At 43.0% G+C, this 17,107-nt stretch overlaps 1 pseudogene across 3 annotated transcripts; it reads left to right on the top strand.

Annotated features, from left to right (window-relative positions):
- The first annotated feature begins 1,294 nt into the window (after window positions 1-1,294).
- On the top strand, window positions 1,295-17,107 carry LOC148123199 (tyrosine-protein phosphatase non-receptor type 11 pseudogene; annotated as a pseudogene). 3 transcript variants are annotated; one of them, XR_015737247.1, is made up of 5 exons: window positions 1,295-1,457; window positions 2,428-2,660; window positions 12,965-13,053; window positions 13,964-14,052; window positions 14,313-17,107. The product of XR_015737247.1 is annotated as a tyrosine-protein phosphatase non-receptor type 11 pseudogene, transcript variant X2 (transcript). The 3 variants fall into 3 exon arrangements; XR_015737248.1 differs by lacking the exon at window positions 12,965-13,053 and having other exon boundaries at window positions 14,940-17,107; XR_015737246.1 differs by lacking the exon at window positions 12,965-13,053.

Raw genomic sequence — 17,107 nt, 5'->3', positions numbered from 1 at the left:
TGTGTGTGTGTGTGTGTGTGTGTGTGTGTGTGAGCAGATCTTGTGAAACTGGAGTTATAGGTGATTGTAAACCACCTGACATAGGTACTTGGAACCGATTAAACTGGGGTCCTTTGGAAAACAGCAAATGCTCTCAAGTACTGGACCATGTCTCCAAGTGTCACCCCTGCCCCTTCACTGTACCCCTATAGATTTTATTCTCTTGTCCTTCAGTTTCTCTTGGAAGGGCAGTAGCATGGCTGAATGGTGAGTACAGAAACAGCTCCCAGAGCCAACCTGCCAAGCACCTGTGCTAACAGAATATGGCTTCCCAAGGACTCACAGAACCTGGCCCTGAAAAGCACTATGCCAAAAATAGGGGCCCCCAAAGCTCCACTCCCTTCTCAGTAGTGACATCAGCCTGTTGACCCAGCACAAGACGTTTGAGTGCAATGGACTTCAGTCCTAACATAGGATTTTTACCTGTGGCATTCCATGAAACCCATTCTTATTTTTTCCTGCCAGAGATGGGTATGCCCTGCAGTCCAAGATACCATTTTAAATGGAAAATACTCCCATACCTTTAAGGTGCAGGAAAGTCAGAAACTCCATTACGGTGTGCACGATGTTGCTCTCAGGCAGGGGCCCATCAATGCTGCTTAGACAATGGAGAAGAACAGTGTTCATGGCCTTTTTTCTTACCACCCTTGTATCACCCATCTGAAGCCAAGGAGGCTGGATGAAAGCCTGGGGTCATCCACACACAAAACAATGTAACATTAACTTAAAAGTTCAAGACTATCTTGGACTGCATGCTGAGTTCTAGTCCAGTCTAATATATGTATGGACATATATGTCTAACCATCACTATGATCTCTCTTCAGAGTTCTTCCAACTTGTAGACACACCCTCAACTCCTCATCAGCTATTACCCATTGTCTGTTGCAGAATATTTATTTATATTGTGTGAAAATGTGTCACCATGGCTGGTTTAATATAGAGCTGAATGGCCAATAGCTAGGCTGGAAGAGGTTAGGTGAGACTTCTGGGGACAGAGAGGGAAGAGGAAAGATGAGGTTGCCAGCCATAGGTGGATAAAACAGCATGAGTAGTATAGAAAGATGTGGCAACTAGTCACATGACTGTTGTGATCTAGCTGCCCTCACTTCCCCTGACTGACAGCAGGACTTCCTTGTGGTCTGTAATTGACAAGGATGTTTGTGCTCTTTCTGGCCGGTGATATTCCACAGAAGCAGTAGAGGTATAAAAGACTTTAGCTGGGGCAAAATAAAGGTTACCTGTTCTTCCACCTGAAAAGAAGCCTCCGTGTCTCAATCCCGGCACCCCCCCACACCAGTCTTAGCATCCAGACTGCACTGGCTGCAGCAAAGTGGAAGTTCCACAGAGATCTGGAAAGTGGGGATTTGTGAACGGGGTTGCTCTGTCCACTGGCTAAATCAAGAAGCATATTAGGGAAGGTAAGTTGCTTTTTTTCATCCCCAGAGATACTCGGAGGGACATGCTCTAAAAGACTAGCAAGTATAAAGAAGAGGTGGGAGGGTGAATTGAAGACCTCAAAAAGTAACTGAAACTCTTTTTTTTTTTGCCAGTTGAAAGTCTTTATTCCAGCCAGTATTTAGGACCAAAGTGTAGCTCTAAGCTTTAGAGGAATGGGCTTCTAAAGGCAAAAAACACATCTGTATTTCACTTAGCAGTTACAGGGGGAGGTTTGTACCTAACAAGTAGCTTAACAAAAGCTAAAATAAGCTGTTAGCTGGTGTGCGTGTGTGGGGTGCAGTCTATATAAGCAGGCAGTTTAGTGGAAGTCAAGATAATTTAGCAAGACTATCTTAACCTCAGGTTTCTGAAAAGAGTTGGGTTATTTTCTACAATACTCCACATCAAGGAGATCCCATTCTACTTAAAACTAAAATGGCCTCAGCAAGAATACATGATGGGGAACCTCTGCACCATCTTGCCCTATAACAGAAGCTCAGATTTGTGATGTGGAGTAAAGAAAAAAAAAGCCTTTTTTTTGTTTGTACAGCAACATTGTGGATTTATCAGTTTCTTTTTGTTTAACTAGATAATTTATAATGTATGGCTAATTGTGATACATAAAATAACCAAATGCTTTAATACTATTTAATACTACATCATTAGTTTCACTTTTACGTTTCACTTTTACATTTCCTCAAAGCATCTTTGAAGGATCATTGTTGTGTAAGAGTTTCCTCCATGGTTAAAACCTTCCATTTTGGAGGGAAACTTCTTGAGAAATGGACAATAAAAGGAAAGTAAAACAGAAGGAGGTTTGCAAGGAGGTGAAACAGCAGGATATTCTAGGGTGAGGTGAGAACACTACAGAGAAGCACCTCAACGGGAAGTAATCAAATAAAAATAGCTTCAGGAAGTCCCTGAAACTGACCAGGTACCTCTCTCTCCAAGAGTGCATAACCAGTAAATCCTACGGAGTCACTCTCAGCTGAGCAAAGCTCCTAAGGAGAAACTAACTGAACAGCCTGGAAGAGACAACAACCAGCAGAGCTCCTAGCAGAGGCTCAGGACAACTAAACCACGTGGAGAAGACACTCACCACCTGCTGTGCTGCCTGCAGACTGTGTAGTGCATGCCCAGTTTCCCAGCTTTTGTGATCTGTTCCCCACGCTGAGTTAGTACTGGTGAGTAGATGCATGTGGGGAGTGTGTATCCCCAGGAAAAGTCAGCACACAACAGTCATGCCATTTCCATCTCTTTTGCTAACAATAAGGCTTAGGCATTGGAAGGAGGCTTAATGAATGCAATGCCACAGTAGTTAGAAGCCATGAATGTATTGTCCTGGGAATTTGAAGGGATCAAGTTGTAGTGATTTTTTTTATTAATTTATAAAAGTTTCCACTTCCGCCCCTCCTCCCAATACCCTCCCACTCCCCCCACTCCCTCTCCTCCTTCCTCTCCAGCCCTAAGGGCAGTCAGGGTTTCCGGCCCTGTGGGAAGTTCAAGTTCCTCCCCCCTCCCTCCAGGTCTAGGAAGGTGAGCATCCAAACCGACTAGGATCCCAAAAAGCCAGTACATGCAGAGGAAACAAGTCCCAGTGCCATTATCAATGGCTTCTCAGACAGTCCCCGTGCCAGCCACATTCAGAGAATCCAGTTTGATCACGTGCTCGTTCAGTCCCAGTCCAGCTGGCCTTGGTGAACTCTCATTAGATCAGTCCACTTGTATCAGTGGTTGAACGCACTCCTCACGGTCCTGCCTTCCTTGTTCATGTTCTCCCTCCTTTTGCTCCTCATTTGGACCTTGGGGGCTCAGTCCAGTGCTCCAGTGTGGGTCTCTGTCTCAATCTCCTTCCATCGTCGGGTGAAGGATCCCTCTGATCCTGCCTTCCTTGCTCACGTTCTCTCTCCTTCTGCTTCTCATTTGGACCTAGGGAGTTAAGTCCAGTGTTCCAATGTGGGTCTCTGTCTCTATCTCCATCCATTGCCCGATGAAGGTTCTATGGTGATATGCAAAATATTCATCAGTATAGCTATGGGCCAAGGCCAGTTCAGGCACCCTCTCCTCTGCTGTCCAGGGAACAATCTGGGGATCTCTCCTTGGGCTTGGGAATCCCTCCAGAATCAAGACTCTTACAAACCCTAAAATGGCTCCCTTAGTTGAGATATATACTTCCCTAGTCCCATATCCATCCTTCCTCCCCCCTCCCATTTCCTCAAGCCATCCCCAATCCTCCCCCTCTCCCTTCTCTCTAACCCTCTCCCCTTACGTCCACCCCCTCCCCCGCTGCACCCAAGTTTGCCTGGCAATCTTGTCTACTACCAATATCCAAGAGGATAACTGTAAGATTTTCTTCAAGTTCACCTTCTTATTTAGCTTCTCTAGGATCAGGAATTATAGGCTCAAAGACCTTTAACTATGGCTAGAATCCACTAATGAGTGAGTACATACCATATTCCTCTTTTTGGGTCTGGGTTACCTCACTCAGTAAAGCGTTTTCTATTTCCATCCATTTGCATACAAAATTCAAGATGTCATTGTTTTTTACCGCTGAGTAAAACTCTAATGTATATATGTTCCACACCTTCTTTAACCATTCTTCTATTGAGGGGCACCTAGGTTGTTTCCAGGTTCTGGCTATTACAAATAGTACTGCTATGAACATAGTTGAACAAATGCTTTTGTGGTATGATAGGGCATCTCTTGGGTATATTCCCAAGAGTGGAATTGCTGGGTCCTGAGGGAGGTTGACTCCCAGTTTCCTAAGAAACTGCCACACTGATTTCCACAGTGGCTGCACAAGTTTGCATTCCCACCAACAATGGATGAGTGTTCCCCTCACTCCACATCCTCTCCAGCATAGGCTATCATTGGTGTTTTTGAGTTTAGCTATTCTGACCACTGTAAAATGGTATCTCATAGTTGTTTTGATTTGCATTTCCCTGATCGCTAAGGAGGTTGAGCATGACCTTAAGTGTCTTTTGGCCATTCGAATTTCTTCTGTTGAGAATTCTCTGTTCAGATCAGTACCCCATTTTTTAATTGGGTTAATTAGAGTTTTAGTGTCTAGTTTCTTGAGTTGTTTATATATTTTGGATATCAGACTTTTGTCTGATGAGGGGTTGGTGAAGATCTTTTCCCAGTTTGAAGGTAGCCTTTTGGTCTTACTGACAGTGTCCTTTGCTTTACAGAAGCTTCTCAGTTTCAGTAGGTCCCATTTATTCATTGATTCTCTTATTGTCTGTGCTACTGGGGTTCTACCTAGGTAGTGGTTTCCTGTGCCTATGTCTTGTAGACTACTACCCACTTTCTCTTCTATCAGGTTCAAAGTGGTCAGATTAATGTTGAGGTCTTTAATCCATTTGGACTTGATTTTTGTGCATGGTGATAGATATGGATCTACTTTCATTCTTCTACAGGTTGACATCCAGTTAAGCCAGCACCATTTGTTAAAGATGCTTTCCTTCTTCCATTGCATACCTTTAGCTCCCTTGTTGAAAATCAAGTGTTCATAGGTTTGTGGGTTAATATCTGGGTCTTCTATTCGATTCCATAGGTCTACTTCTCTGTTCTTATGCCAATACCAAGCTGTCTTCAATACTGCAGCTCTGTAATAGAGTTTGAAGTCAGGGATGGTTATACCTCCAGAAGTTCCTTTATTGTATAAGATTGTTTTGGCTATCCTGGGTTTTTTGTTTTTCCATATAAACTTGATTATTGTTCTCTCAAGGTCTGTGAAGAAGTTTGATGGGATTTTGATGGGGATTGCATTGAATCTATAGATTGCTTTTGGTAGAATTGCCATTTTAACTATGTTGATCCTCCCAATCCAAGAGCAGGGGAGATCTTTCCATTTTCTGGTATCCTCTTCAATTTCTTTCTTCAAAGACTTAAAGTTCTTGTCAAATAGGTTTTTCACTTCCTTGGTTAGAGTTATTCCAAGATATTTTATTCTATTTGTGGCTATCGTGAAAGGTGAAGTTTCTTTGATTTCCCTCCCTGCTTCTTTATCCTTTGTGTATAGGAAGGCAACTGATTTTTTGGAGTTGATCTTGTACCCTGCCACATTACTAAAGGTGTTTATCAGCTGTAGGAGTTCTTTGGTAGAGTTTTTGGGGTCGCTTGTGTACACTATCATATCATCTGCAAATAACGAGAGTTTAACTTCTTCCTTTCCAATTCGAATCCCCTTGATCCCCTTATGTTGTCGTATTGCTATTACTAGAACTTCAAGCACTATATTGAAGAGGTATGGGGAGAGTGGACAGCCTTGTCGTGTTCCTGATTTCAATGGAATGGCTTTGAGTTTCTCTCCATTCAGTTTGATGTTAGCTGTCGGCTTGCTGTAAATAGCTTTTATTATATTTAGGTATGATCCTTGTATCCCCAATCTCTTCAACACCTTTATCATAAAGGGATGTTGAATTTTGTCAAATGCTTTTTCAGCATCTAATGAAATGATCATATGTTTTTTTTTCTTTCAGTTTATTTATATGATGGATTACATTGATGGATTTGCATATGTTGAGCCAGCCCTGCATCTCTGGGATGAAGCCTACTTGATCATAATGGATAATTTTTCTAATGTGTTCTTGGATTTGGTTTGCCAGGATTCTGTTGAGAATTTTTGCGTCCATGTTCATGAGTGAGATTGGCCTGTAATTCTCTTTCTTGGTTGTGTTTTTATGCGGTTTTGGTATCAGGGCAACTGTAGCTTCATAAAAAGAATTTCGCCATGATTCTTCTGTTTCTGTATTGTGAAACACATTAAGGAGTATAGGTATTAGCACTTCTTGGAAGTTCTGGTAGAATTCTGCATTAAAACCATCTGGTCCTTGGCTTTTTTGGTCAGGAGGTTTTTGATAACAGCTTCTAATTCTTTCGCGACTAACCGGTCTATTTAGATTGTTCACCTGGTCTTGATTTAACTTTGGTAAATGGTACTTATCTAAAAACCAGTCCATTTCTTGTACATTTTCCAACTTTGTGGCATATAAACTTTCGTAGTAAGATCTAATGATTCTCTGAATTTCCTCTGTGTCTGTTTTTATGTCCCCCTTTTCATTTCTAAACTTATTGATTTTAGTGTTCTCTCTCTGCCATTTGATTAGTTTGGCTAGGGGTTTGTCAACCTTGTTGATTTCTCCAAGAACCAACTTTTTGTTTCATTGATTCTTTGGATTGTTTTCTGTGTTTCTATTTTGTTGATTTCGGCCCTCAGTTTGATTATTTCCAGTCTTCTACTCCTCCTGGGTGAGTCTGTTTCTTTTTTTCTAGAGCTTTCAGGTGTGCTGTTAAGTCTCCTATGTGTGCTTTCTCCATTTTCTTTAATTGGGCACTTAGTGCTATGAACTTTCCTCTTAGCACTGCTTTCATTGTGTCCCATGAAACAATGGTTTGAGTATGCTGTGTCTTTATTTTTGTTAAATTCAAGGAAGACTTTAATTTCTTTCTTTATTTCTTCCTTGACCCAGGGGTGATTCAGTAGTTGACTGTTTAGGTTCCATAAGTTCGTAGGTTTTCTGGTGTTAGAATTGTTATTGAATTCTAGCTTTATTTCATGGTGATCCGACAAGACACAGGTGTTTACTAATATTTTTTTGTATCTATGGAAGTTTGCTTTGTTACCGAGTATGTGGTCAATTTTCGAGAAGGTTCCATGAGCTGCAGAGAAGAAGGTGTATTCTTTTTTATTTGAGTGGAATATTCTATAGATATCTGTTAAGTCCATTTGATTCATTACCTCTATTAATTCTCTTATTTCTCTGTTTGGTTTCTGTCTGATTGACCTGTCCATTGGTGAGAGAGGTGTGTTGAAGTCTCCTACTATTAGTGTGTGTAGTTTGATGACTGCCTTGAGTTCTAAAAGTTTTTCTTTTACATAAGTGGGTGCTTTTATATTAGGGGCATAGATATTCAGGATTGAGACTTTCTCCTGATGAATTGTTCCTGTTATGAGTATAAAATGTACGTCTCCATCTCTTCTGATTGATTTTAGTTTGAAGTCAATTTTGTTGGAAATTAGAATGGCCACACCCGCTTGTTTCTTAGGTCCGTTTGCTTGGAAAACCTTTTCCCAACCCTTTACTCTGAGTAGATGTCTGTTTTTGTGGTTGAGGTGTGTTTCTTGTAAACAGCAGAAAGTTGGATCCAGTTTTCGTATCCAATCTCCTAGTCTGTGCCTTTTTATAGGTGAGTTGAGTCCATTAATATTAAGTGATATTAATGACCAGTGGTTGTTGACTCCAGTAATTATTTTATTTTTATTTTTATTTTTTTTGTGTGTAGTAGAGTTTGTGTGTTTTCCTTCTTTGAGTTGTGGTTGTGAAGGGTCGCTAGATGTCTGAGTTATTGTAGGTAGTGTTGGCAATGTTAGGTTCCCTGGGTTGTGATTTTCCTTCTATTACTTTCTGTAAGGCTGGATTTGTGGCTATAAATTGTTTAAATTTGTTTTTATCCTGGAATATTTTGTTTTCTCCATTAATAGTGAATGATAGCTTGGCTGGGTATAGTAGTCTGGGTTTGCATCCATGGTCTCTTAGTTTCTGCAGTGCCTCTATCCAGGACCTTCTGGCTTTCATGGTTTCCATAGAGAAGTCCGGTGTAAGTCTGATAGGTTTACCTTTATAAGTTACTTGATCTTTTTCCTTTGCAGCTCTTAATATTCTTTCTTTAATCTGTACGTTTTGTGTTTTGATTATTATATGGCAAGGGGATTTTTTTTTGATCAAGTCTATTCGGTGTTCTGTATGCTTCTTGAACCTTCATCGGAATATCGTTCTTTAGGTTGGGAAAGTTTTCTTCTGTACCTTTGTTGAATATATTTTCTGGGCCTTTGATCTGCAGTTCTTATCCTTCTTCAATCCCTATTATTCTTAGATTTGGTTTTGTATTGTGTCCCAGATTTCTTGAATGTTTTTTGATGAGAATTTGTTGGATTTGCCATTTTCTTTGATCAGAGTGTTTATTTTTTCTATGGTGTCTTCAGAATCTGAGATTCATTCTTCCATCTCTTGTATTCTATTGGTTATGCTTGATTCTGTAGTCTCTGTTCGTTTACCTAGATTTTTCATATTCAGCCGGCCCTTGGTTTGTGTTTTCTTCATTGCCTCCATTTCAGTTTTTAATTCTTGAATTGTTTCCATTACCTGTTTGATTGTTTTCTCTTGGTTTCCCAGGGTATCATTCACGGATTTACTCATTTCTTCAAACTTTTTATTATACTTCTCATCCATTTCTTTACTCATTTCTTCAAACTTTTTGTTATACTTCTCATCCAGTTCTTTAAGGGAGTTATTCATATCCTGTTTAAGGGACTCTATTGCTTTCATAATGGCACTTTTTTTCCACTTCTTCTGGGTTAAGGTGTTCAAGTCCTTCTGTTGTAGGGTCCTTGGGATCTGGTGTTTTCATGTTGTTTTTCAGATTGTTGGAGGAGTTCTTGCCTTGGCGTCTGCCCATCTCTTTCTTCAAATGCTCTCTAATGGATCTTCTGATATCAGGTCAGGTTCCCTTGTTGGGCAGGGACTTCACTGAGAGAAGGCCTATCTTTACTCAGGCATGCTATTGAAACATAGGAACTGCCTCCTGCCCAGGCCCAGCGTGCAAGGCCGCTGAGCTGGGGAAATTTTATGGCCCCAGGGGGAAGGGAGGGATGGAGGAAGGTGTACATGCATGAAAGCTGGGATGGGAGGCTGGAGAGCTTAGCAGTGTGGAGCTACCACTGCAGGGTGACCAGGGAGTCATGGGGGTCGGAGAAAGTCTGAACTCCACCTTGCCGGGCTTCTGCTGCGGGCCAGGAGCAAACTCACTCCTCTGATGTATGTCCGCCAGAGCAGTAACTGAAACTCTTAAAGCAGCAAGGCATGGAAGTAACAAGGAAGATAGCCAAAGATTTTGTATAAACAATAGATCAAGTTAGCCCCTGGTTTATTATGGGAGGGGGTTTAAATGTTCCAGACTAGGAACAAGCAAAGTCAGATTAAAAGGAGTATGTGTTTTTTTCATCCCCAGAGATGCCCAAATTCCCTAAAAGATTGTTAAAGTAGGGCCCCCTCAATGGTTCTGGAGCAGGTGCAGTGAGCCTGCTTCCCTGAGTTTTGCTCTGTTCCATGCAGCAGTTTGGACCAGAGAGAGCACATCTGGGGCCAGAAGGCAGCTGGAGCAGAGCTTTGATAGTTGGCTGAGGTGAAAGGCATGTTGCCATGACTCAGTCAGTGCCCGGCCTGGGGGACGCTGCTGTGGTGTCAGGAGTATCAGCAAATATGACAACAAGTGCTGGACCATAGAAGATTGGCAGAAGAGAAACCTTGGAATATTGCTATCTCTGCCACTGCAGATACTGCTGCCAGAATTGCTCTTTAGACTTGAACCAGCTGGCTGAAAGAGTCAGCAATGCTTTGGACATTCAAAATGACAAGTGACTCTGGTTCAGGAGCAAGTGGACTATCTTTGGACTTTTCAACAGTTAATCATGTTGTGTGCATTACTCCTGGCACTGTATTGCATGCTTCTTCTGCTGTTGTGGAACTCAAACTCAAACGTCATATGAGAGGGGTTTTGAATACTGCTTCTGTTAATTTTATCACCCAGTTAGTGCATGCTAGATGATTGCTGCGCTGGTCTGGCTTGTTGGTGCTGTCAGTCCTGGGGATACTTGGTTTAGGACTATGTGTCTGGGTAGCCACAGACGGGGAATACTTTGGGGGCAGGATGCCACCTAAGACAGGGACTATTAGAGGGCTATTTCTCATGACAAGAAAGATATTCCACCCAAAGTATCAAGGCAGGCACCATTTATTTTATAAAATAAAATGGGGGGAGTTGTTGTGATCTAGCTGCTCTCACTCCCACTGACCGACAGCAGAACTTCCTTGTGGTCTGTAATTGACAAGGATGTTTGTGGTTTTTTTGGCCAGGGGATTTCCCCCAGAAGCAGTGGAGGTATAAAAGGCTTTAGCTGGGGAAAAATAAAGGTTGCTGTTCTTCCACAGGAAAAAAAAGCCTCTGTGTTTCAATCCCGGCACCCCCTGCCAGTCTTGGCATCCAGGCTGCACTGGCTGCAGCACATGACAGAATGTAGATTAAGGTAAATGGGTTAAGTTATAAGAGCTAGTGGGATAAGCCTAAGATAAAGCTAAACTTCCATAATAATAAGTCTTAGTATCATTGTTTGGGAGCTGGTGTATGTAGAAAGACTTGCTACAACTGTCCTACTGTTTGTCTTCACCTTGGTGTCTCCAGTATCTCATACATAAGAAATCCCACAATCTCTGTGATGGGCTTAGCTTACTCAACATGAAGGCATTAATGTGTTCATCTATGTGGTAGATGTGCCTGAATGTCCTTCCTTGATTAGGGCTGGAACCTGGAACCATCCTGTACCTGAGTTGGCATTGTGATACTCATAGGCATCCCTGCACCTTTCCTTCCATGTCACAAAGCTATTCCCATAGAGACACTGTTGATGGGCACCTCTCCTCTCCATTTGCTCCTCCTCAACTTCCACCCCAGTCACAAGCATTGAGGTCCAGACATCTTCCTGTGTATGTGGCTCTGGCCTCAACTCCAGACAGGGAAGCTTACAATTTCAACACATAATTACCAAACTTCCAGGCCCTGGCTGTCCCCTGGCTGTTTTTCTCACATACCTTGGGCTGCTTATTCCAGGCCTTGGTTTCTTTTCCCCATGAAGGGACTAACCCTGAGGACCTGCTGATACACATCCTGCTAGATTATTAGGGCTTGCAAGTCAGGAAATAGCCATGTTAGCCTCTTCATCCATCTCAAATTGGAGTTATGTTTCCAAATTTTGGCTGCCAGTTATGGATTCTACTGTTCCCAGAATCCAGTACACACTCCGAGGCTAGCCCTGCCACACAAGGACAGAGTGATGAAGCGGTCCTTGAAGGCAGACTTTTTTTTTTACATTGCTGACTATGTAACCTAGGGTGTTTAGCATATGATGTGGCTCTGAGCTATATCCCATCAGATGTGTATGTATACCTGCCTTTCTGAGCCTCTGTTTCTGTCTTTCTTTCTCTCTTTCTCTTTCTCTTTCTTTCTTTCTTTCTTTCTTTCTTTCTTTCTCTCTTTCTTTCTTTGGTCTTCTTCTCCACACCTCTTTCCAGAAAGCTTTCTGTGTGTGCATGTTGAGGAGAGGTCTATGTTATGTCTTCTTCTAGCACTCTCTACCTTATTTTTGGGACAGAATCCCTCTCTGAATTTGGAGCTCATTGATGGGCTATATACACTGAGCAGGGAGCCTCAAGGATCCTCCTGTCTCCACTTGCCAGCTGGGGTTTACAGCTGTGCCCTGTCATGCTCAGTTTTTATGCCCAGGTGCTGTGGACTTGAACTCAGGTTTGTATTCTTGCAGTTTCTTCTCCATAGGAACCCTCTTCCCACCATTTTTCTTTTGGGGGGAGTTCAAGACAGGTTTCTCTGTTTAACAGCCCTGGTTGTTCTCTAACTAGCTCTTTTTGACCAGATTGGCCTCGAACTCACAAAGGTCTACCTGTCTCTGCCCCCCCCCCCAGTACTGGGATTAAAGGCGTGTGCCTCCACTGCCTGGCTCTCCCTACCATTTTTTTTTGTGGATTGTTTCTCACTACATAGCCCTGGCTGTCCTAGGAATTGTACTCCTCCTGCCTCAGTCTCCAAGTGCTGTGGTGACAGGCACTACCTCTTCTGAACAGTGGGTCTTCACTGAGCAGTGTCTGTGAAAACTCCCTAGTATCTAGGATTCCAAGGCAGCTCACAGGCCTTCTGCCTCCTGGCCACCTCCCTCATAAGTCACACTTCAAGTTTTGAGGGCCAATGACCAGTGCTCCAAGGATCCCTTGTTGTGGGATATTTTACTTCTTTGGCTTTTTTTTGGGGGGGGGAGCTTCTACCCAGCTTCCAAATAAATCACACCCGGAGGAGGATTATTCTTAGTTATGAATGCCCAGGTTTAGCTTGGCTTGTTTCTAGTCATTTTTTTTTAAATCTTATGTTATCCTGACAATTTTTTTGCCTCTGAGCCTTCATCTTTCTCTATTTCTATATACATTTCATTGCTTCTTTCCCCATGGCTTGTTGTGTAGCTGGGTGGCTGACCCTGATGTCCTCCTGCGCTTGTTCTCTTGTTGCTTGTTCTTCTTTTCCTTTTATACTTTCTGCCTGAAAGCCCTGCCTAATCTTGTTTCTGTCTTGGTAATGGCCATTCAGCTCTTCATTAGACCATCAGGTGTTTTATATAAAACAACAACAATAACAACAAGAACAAAAAAACTACAGTCACAGAGAAGTAGTGGGTGGCTTCAGAAAGGGCTAAGAGGCCCATGTCAGGGTGATGTGGAGGACTGGACCCTTGTCCAAACAGAGTTTTTTTCTGACTAGCCAGCAGGAGATGTTCACTTGGTTCACAGATGTTTCCTGGGCTTGGAGGTGCTAGGGGTAGGAGTAGAGCTGAAGCCCAGGATCATCTTCTCCATTCTTGTCCCAGTGTTGTGAGGCATCTTGGAGAGACAGAAAGACCTGGATAGGATACTCAGACCTCCCAAGCACACACAGGAACCTCCCATGTACTCCAAGGTGAGCAAGAAGACCTTAGTGGATCAGTGGATGTGGGTGCTCTGCTGTAGGATTATCTCCTCAAGGTATAGTCTTCTTTTTGCCAAATCTCTGGAAGCCAGGGTGGCATTGACAGGGCAGGAAGCTCAGGCTGCAGCTCGGAAATGAAGTCTAATGAAGGCAGCATGTTCTGGCTACTATTGTGTCCACTAGTATTGGGGCAGAGGACATCCAGACCACCAGTGTCTAGGATAATGGGAAGAATACCAGGGAAGGCCATGGTGAGTGACTGTTCATTGAAGGGGTGAATCAGAAATGAAGCTATATCTGGGCAGGCTTTCAACCTTAGTTCTCTAAACCCTGAGCCTTTGGGGGCCTGGGAATATCTTTCCAATCATCAGACCAGGGTTCTTGCATGCTGGAGTGGGCATACTGAGTCCCCCACAGTGTCTGAAACTCAAAAGTCACCCTCCCAGGGTCTTGTGTCCCCAAAGGCAGGGTATATGGAGGCCCATAGAAGTGGCTCTGCTCCATCTTGACAAAAGGTCAGAGAGTTCGAGCATATTTTTACTCCTTCAAGGTCAAACAACAGAATGTTTGGTCTCAGGTGAAGTTGTTCCATATCTTGCCCAAATAACAGGATGTTTTGTCTAAGATGTTGCTAATGGATGTTTTGCTCTAAATATCAGGATGTTTGACCTAGTACATTGCTGTTAGATGTTTTGAACATTAAGAAAGTAATCAGTCTTGTTTGTTCCTTACATAATGATTAAAAAAACAAATAAATAGTCTTTTGCCCACCCCTTTGGCTTGGGTTATAAAAGGGCTATGAAAATAAACTTGAGGCAGATTCAGTATTCATTGGAATTCTTTCCTGACTGTCTTCAGTCTTTTGTCTGTTTCTTTTCTCAATCCACATTCCACTTTTCAGGAACATGTGGACAAGTCGGCTGGACCATGGCGCTGGATGTTGCTGGGGTTTGAGAACAGGAGTAAAGTGATGGACACCACAAATTAAAAGTGAGTGCTCAGATAGAAATAAAGTGACAGTGTGGTGAGTGGTTCAAGAGTAAAGCTGTAAATATAGAGCAAAGACTTTTATATTCTTGTTGGGTTTTTATGTATGGGTTGTATGTTTTGTTCCTATAACCAGAGATGTCAGTGTAAATATATGCTATTTATAAATAATATTTCTATCATTGCTTTGTGTGTTGGCTACAGTGTAAATGTTTTTGATGTGCCCAAATTATATATAAATTCTATGGTTATTGTATGGGCAGGAACTTCTCAAGGTCACAGATGTTGCATAACTTGCTGTGGTGAGGTCTCCAAACTCTGTTTAAAACTCCAAGACTGTTTGTTGCATAGCTTATGTAGAGAAGGACAGGGACAAAGAGACTGACCTGCTTTTGGGGATGACTGTTAGAGCGCGGCATGAGCCCTGCCCCATGGGATACCAGTTGTGCTGAAGGACAAACAAACCTCACCCGTAGCTCTGGCTCCCACCTCTGCGCTGGCAGTCTGCCTAAGGTGGACACGGTGGTGAGACCAGAGCAGGAGCCAAAGCCCAGGACTGAAGGCAGAGTGAGCTTAGTGGGGCACAGTCAGTATCTGGGATCCAGGTCCGGTGGGGGATTGTGCATGTGGAGTACCTGCACATGTGTTAACTCATTAGCAGGGCTTTGCTTAGCCCCTCCAACACACATGTGACAGTGTCCCAAGGAACCTGAGCAAGCAGCAGGTCTATGTGCAGCTGGAGCCAAGGGGAACATGGCATCTCAGAGAGGGTTTCACCCCAACATCACTCGTGTGGAGGCTGAGAATCTCCTGCTAACCAGAGGAGTTCATGGCAGCTTTTTGACAAGGCCTAGTAAGAGTAACCCTGGAGATTTTACTTTGTCTGTTAGAAGAAATGGAGCCGTCGATCACATCAAGGTTCAGAACACTGGGAACTACTATGACCTCTATGGTGGGAAGAAGTTTGCCACCTTGGCTGAACTGCTCCAGTATTACATGGAACATCACGAGCAGCTAAAAGAAAAGAATGGAGATGTTGTTGAGCTCAAGTATCCACTGAATTGTGCAGACCCAACCTCTGAAAGGTGGTTTCATGGTCACTTGTCTGGAAAAGAAGCAGAGAAACTGCTAATGGAGAAGGGTAAGCGTGGCAGCTTTCTTGTTCGAGGGAGCCAGAGATACCCTGGAGACTTCGTTCTCTCTGTCCTCATGGATGATGACAAATGGAAGAGCAATGATGGCAAGTCCAAAGTGAACCATGTTATGATCCGATGTCAGGAACTGAAATACGATGTTGGTGGAGGAGAGTATTTTGACTCTTTGACAGACCTGGTGGAGCATTACAAAAAGAACCCCATGGTGGTGACACTGGGCACAGTCCTGCAGCTCAAGCAGCCTCTCAACACAACTCGTATTAATGCTGCTGAAATTGAAAGCAGGGTTCGAGAGCTAAGCAAGGTAGCTGAGACCACAGGTATGGTCCAACAGGGCTTTTGGGAAGAATTTGAGACACTACAGAAACAGGAATGCAAATTTCTCTATAGCCAAAAAGAAGGACGGAGAGAAGAAAATAAAAACAAAAATAGATACAAAAACATTCTGCCATTCGATCACACTAGGGTTGTCCTGCACGATGGTGATCCCAATGATCCCATTTCTGATTACATCAATGCGAACATCATCATGCCTGAATTTGAAACCAAGTGTCACAATTCAAAACCAAAAAAGAGCTACATTGCCACTCAAGGCTGTCTGCAGAACACGGTGAGTGATTTCTGGAGGATGGTGTTCCAGGAGAACTCTCGAGTCATCAGCATGACCACAAAGGAGGTGGAGAGAGGGAAGAGCAAATGTGTCAAGTACTGGCCTGATGAGTATGCACTCAAAGACTTTGGAATCATGCGTGTTAGGAACATCAAAGAAAGTGCTACTCGTAACTACACCTTAAGAGAACTCAAGCTCTCCAAGGCTGGACAAGAAAACACAGAGAGAACTGTCTGGCAGTACCACTTTCAGACATGGCCTGACCATGGTGTGCCCAATGACCCTGAAGGTGTGCTGGACTTCCTGGAGGAGGTCCACCACAAGCAGGAGAGCATCATGGATGCAGGTCCTGTTGTAGTTCACTGCAATACTGGAATAGGCAGGACGGGAACATTCATTGTGATTGATATCCTTCTTGACATCATTAGAGAGAAAGGTGTTGACCATGATATCGATATTTCTAAAACCATTCAGATGGTGCGGTCCCAGAGGCCAGGAATGGTCCAGAAGGAGGCACAGTACCGGTTCATTTACATGGCTGTCCAGCATTACATCCAGAGGCTGAAGCATAGGATCAAGGAGGAAAATAAAAGCAAATGGAAAGGACATGAATATATCAATAGTATGAATTCCCTGGTGAACCAGAGAACCAGTAACCAGAGCCTTGTGCCACATTGCACTCAAACACCACCCAGTGCAAAAGTGAGGGAGGTTCTGGGCTTGGAACATAGTTCATTGCCATGTCCCACGAGCATCAGAAATTTCCCAAGAACCCTGTATGACTCTAAGAAGGATGATAATGACAACAGTGGGCATAGCTCCCAGAGGAGGGACAGTATCTCCAATAGGGTTTTCTATAAAGAGCTCCAGGCACTGGCAAGACGTGTTGATGGTCTGGAATACTCCATAGGCAGCATCATGTCCAATATGGATGCTGTGATTTTCAAGCTTAGGACCATGGAAAATGTGTATAAACAATGGAGGTAGATGTTAAGTGCTATTCTGTTTTGGCAATTATATTCTCCATTTGCAGGACAAGCACTAGTTTACCTGAAGAAACCCTGTTAATGGAAATTGTAAAGAAGGGCAATTATCTAAGAGTCACCTCAAAATTGTAAAAATTCCTTTGTTGTTGCCTAATTCTTGTTGCTTCTTACTATAAGGAGGAGTTCAGATACCAGTTTTTGCCACAGTCTTACAAGTCCATCTCTGGCTGTGGTCTCAAGGAGATTTATTTACTTATTTTTTTATTTTTATTTTTTCCTGGAATAAAGTTTGCTTCTGGTTTACTAGA

This window comes from Myodes glareolus, chromosome 1 (genome assembly GCF_982192425.1).
Source record: "Myodes glareolus chromosome 1, mMyoGla1.1, whole genome shotgun sequence".
NCBI lineage: Eukaryota > Metazoa > Chordata > Mammalia > Rodentia > Cricetidae > Myodes > Myodes glareolus.
The sequence above is the reverse complement of the archived record's forward strand: the minus strand, read 5'-3'. Positions and strand labels throughout refer to the sequence as shown.